This window comes from Sciurus vulgaris (genome assembly GCF_902686455.1).
Source record: "Sciurus vulgaris genome assembly, contig: HiC_scaffold_427_arrow_ctg1, whole genome shotgun sequence".
NCBI classification, from domain to species: domain Eukaryota; kingdom Metazoa; phylum Chordata; class Mammalia; order Rodentia; family Sciuridae; genus Sciurus; species Sciurus vulgaris.
Genome location: NW_027632612.1, coordinates 592,621 through 597,573, shown reverse-complemented (window position 1 = coordinate 597,573; position 4,953 = coordinate 592,621).

Genomic DNA, 4,953 nt, shown 5'->3' with positions numbered 1-4,953 from the left:
ACTGAGAACCAGTTAAGAACACCAATACTAGGAGAGACTAATGAAGGAAGAAAAACAACAATAACAGTATTAGGCCAAGTACGGTCAACCTCTAAACTGACACAAGAGCTTATGCCAGGAGAATTAAATAATACAGCAAAGTAGAAAAGTCATATCCTATTTATGTATATTATTTTAAATATTAAAGTACAAACTTATGGCAAAGAGACACAATCAAGGGTCCCTACAAAGAAGGCAAAGAGGACACCAGAGAGAGAGAATGTTCTATGAGGTAGGGGATAAAAGTATTTGAAACTAATAAAAACTGATAACATCTTCAATAAAACTCTAAAAACTGCAACTTCTAGGCCATTAAATATAGAATTCAGATCTAAGATTTTCCACTAAATGAACTCAAAGTTAAGTTATTTGTTATTGAGGACCAAATTTCAATTATCATCTCAGAAATTACCAAGTATGGTCTCTTGAGTGAGCAAACTTTCACCAGGTCAACAAGGAGAAGGTAGTTCATGTTTCATTGGCTTCTCAGAAAAAAAAAAAGAGCAGCATTAGGTTATAATAATATTTCTCACCTACTTTGCCAGAATGAAAAATAGATTGAGAGAAGGGAATGAAATCAAGGGTATCATAACAGAAAAATATGACAGATGAGAGATTGGAGACAATGTTTTCCAAGAAATGGGTCTTTTCATGAGTCCATGTGAATGGTCAAAGTTTTTGACTAGGTCAATGGGGGGATGGTAAAGTGTGTCCAATACATCTGTGACTGCAGGCAGAACTATAGGATCATTTTTGCCAGAAAATTAAAGACACTCAAAAGAGAGTAGAAACATCTCCAAAAATACAATGTATTTTATTGGAGTAGGTTCTTGCTCATTTGATAACTGGATTTTAGTAAATATTTTCTATATAAAAGAGAAAGGAAAAGTAATTAGCCATATTCAATACTACTTTTGTCACTACCCCTAACCCTCCCAAAAAGTTTCTTTAGCCTTGCAGAAACCTATCTAAAATCAAATCAATTTAGTTGACTATGTACAGACCTAAACTACATGTTTTCAAAGGAAATTAGAGGGGAGAAGAAATGATGAATAGATGGGATATAGAATTTTAAGCCTGTGAAACCATTATGTGTGATACTATAATGGTGGATACATGTCATTACCTGTTTGTCCAAACTCAAAGAATGTGCAATAGCAAGAGTGAATCCATAAATTATGAACTCTGAGTATTCTGATGTTGTCAATGCAGGTTCATTAGTTTTAACATCTCTCTTCAGGGAGATGTTGAGAATGGGGGAGCATATTTGTAAAGGGGCAGGGGACATATGGGAATTCTCTGTACCTTTTACCCAATTTTGTTGGAAATAACTTGCTCTAAAAAATAAAGTCAATTAAAAAATGAAAAAGGGATATATTAAAAACTAAGACTATCCTTTGGGTTTACCTCTGAAAGTGTCTTATGCAGCAGAGAGCTTTGGTTTTTCAATCTGTGAGCTTCATCCACAACAAGAATACTCCATGTGTGGCTGTGAGAGAAAATCCAAACTTTCATTTTCGGGTAGCTCAAACATATGTCTCACAACCACATCTTACTACAAAATTGTGATTTGTTAGAAAGACTAACAGTAAGCCCACTCTGTTAGAAATATACCTGGAATCATGACCTTCCCATCTCAGAGGTTACCAAGTGATTTTTTTTTTCTTTTTGCCAATATGAGAAAGATCTATACAGGAAGTAAGGGGCCAGAGACAGAAAAGAAAAGGATATATTTATAATCTTGTACTATGTACCAGACATTGTGCTTGTGGCTATATGTGTTAGTTAATCCAAAAGAATAAGATAAGTGACCATAATTGTGCCAACAAAGAGACTAAAACTCAGAAAGGTTAGGTAAATAGGTCAAGATCATAAAGGTAGAGCTAAGATTCAAACCCATGAAGAAAATCAAGAGACTTTAAAATGGGGGAGTGGTGAACAGGATCACAGAGATGTCCAGGAAGATGCTGCCACTGGACTTGTTAACATGGAGGTCATTCCTGGCTATTGCCAGAGCATGATTTGTAGTTTAGTAGGTTATGACAGCAATGTCTCAAAAAGTTCAATCATAAAATCATATTTTAGACAGATGCTATTGGTGGAAAGCTGTTAAAAGCAATCCAAAATATGGTAAATGATTGGATGATATTCTAAAATGCAATATTTATAATATAACACAAAACTGAAAAATAAATTCAATATCCAATAATAGGTAATAAGATGATAAATATGCTGCAAAAATACTTGTAAAACTAAAACGATATAAATATTGAGTATTCTATTTAAAAATGTGAAAACCATGCAAAAGACAGTAAAATACGTTATATAACTTATAACTTTCAATTTTGTATGTAACATTATGGAATCCCATTGCATTGTTTTTTTATGTGTAAAACTAAGTGGATCAAGCAAAACAGTGAATAAAGAAGGACAATTCCTGAAAGATTAAAAGAAAGATCTGTGTAGAGGCTGGCCTACAAAAAGGAAGGCTTTTTCCTCTGAGGAAGAAAAAAGAAAATTTTCTTCAGAGAGAAAATTCAGAGGAAAGAGGTGCCTATTGTCATTCACCTAAGGAGAGTGGTATAGGTGTAGGGTGATCTGAGGATCCAAAGAGAGGTCAGGAAGTCCAAGGAGAGTACTGGGCAGCGGAAGCAGAGGATGCATTTAAGGAGTTAAAGGAGTTAGGGTTCCAGCGAGGTTGGATGGTGGTTATGAGATAGATGCTGAGTGTCCATACTACAGTATTATTCAAAATAGATTAGATCCTATTCCACTAGAAGGACTAGACACAGGTTTGTATACACACAAACATCAAAAAATGCTTATTCAATGCAGAAGGCCAAGTGAGGTGGATTTGGTTCAATGCATGAAAGTGGGCTGAATCACTGATCAAAGGAAATTATTTTCAGAATGTACAATATAGTAATGGAGAAATATAACCTTAAACATACTGAAAGAATATATGTATGTTGTTGGGATTCTTAATATGAGTCAACATTATAAATATCCCTTTGTTAGTAAGGTTCTTTACTCCAGTCAGAAATGCATTCAGAACAGACTGACATATAAAAAATGTATTTCTGCTGAATAAGGTGACACTCAAGTGCTTCTAGATACTTAGAGAAGCTCTCTAAAAGGAAGGGCCATGGCACCAAGTGATGAGTTTGAATGTCTGCTCAAATGTCTGCTCTGCCTTATGGGGATAACTGATCTGTTAATTTCCTCGTTTGTAAGATGAATGATAATACCTGCCTACTAGGGTTTTCATGAAGTCTAAATGGGAAAATTTATATAAAGTACTCAACAACATTTATGTATCAATTTTATTATCTTTTGAGACTTGCCACATATTACTTTGTATCATGGATATCTTTATAATTCTTATCCCTCTACTGGCTCATGGTGTAGCTCAATGATTTACTTTCCTGGTTATTACCAGTAACTCTCAATGATTCCTTTCCATGGATAGACTTTGAAAAAGTTAAATTGGATATTAAGAATATAAATTAGAGCTGGGGGAATAACTAGTGGTAGAGCAGTTGCATACCATGTGGGAGGCCAGAGATTCAAAGCCCAGCACCATAAAATGAAATGACATGTAATTAACATGACATGACATTAAAGAAATAAAGTAAAAGAACGAAAAAGAAAAGCATATACTCTTCTGAAGAAAAGATAATATACGCATTTAAATGTAAATTAAATAAAACAAAATACTGGACAAAGTCACAAAATCTATGACCTAGTCTTTAGTACTTCAAAATAAGATTACAACAGAAACCCATGCACAATAACTTAGATGTGCAAAAAAATATTTAAAATATTGATAAGGCACTCTAAAAACAAAATCTTCTGAATTACAAAGCAGCACACAGTGCAGGATGGTGCACATCTCTAATGACAACTACTTGGGAAGCTGGAGGATGGCAAATTTGAGGACAGCATCAACAACTCAGTGAGACTATCACAAACTAAACAATGAAAAGGTCCAGGCATGCAGCTCAGTGGTAAAGTGTCCCTGGGTTCAATCCCTGCTCTGAAAATGTAATTTAAAAGAATGAATTAGAAGTATACTTCAAACATCCTTTCTAAAAAGTTAATTCAACAGCACTGATTGCTACTTTGTTATTTCTTTTTTTAAGGTCTTTTTAAAAAATCTTATAGACTGCATTTTAATTTATTGTACACAAACAAATGGGGTACAACTTTTTGTTTATATGGTTGTACACAATATAATTCACACCATTAGTGCAACTATACATGTACACAGGGTAATGATGTCCATCTCATCCCCCCACCATTCATATTCCACCCCTCCCCCTCTCATTTTCCTCTACATAATCTAAAGTTCCTCCATTCTTCCTTACCCCCCTACCCTCAACCCTATTCTGTATTATCATCCACTGATCAGGGAAAACAGTCGACCTTTGGTTTTTTGGGATTGGTTTATTTTATTTAGCACGATATTCTCTAATTCCATTCATTTACCTGCAAATGCCATAATTTTATTCTTCTTTATGGCTGAATAATATTCCATTATGTATATATACCATAGAACTTTGTTATTTCCAGGAAAAGCCTCCTATATTACAGTAAAATCACCAAATAGCAGTCCAGAAAGATGTCTATGCAAGTTACAAGGTAACAAATCTAGTGACTAGGCAGGATGCAGTGGAACCCACCTGTAATCCTGGAGATTCTGGGAACTGAGGCAGGAGGATTACAAATTCAAGGCCATCCTTGGCAACTCACAGATACCCTGTCTGAACATGTTAAAATAAAAGCAATAGGAGTAGAGGTGTAGCTCAGTGGTAGAGAATTCCTGGGTTCAATCCCCAGTACCAAAACAAAAACTAACAATCATAAAAAATACTAGGAATCTACTGAACACCAATCATGTAGATGTAATCTCAG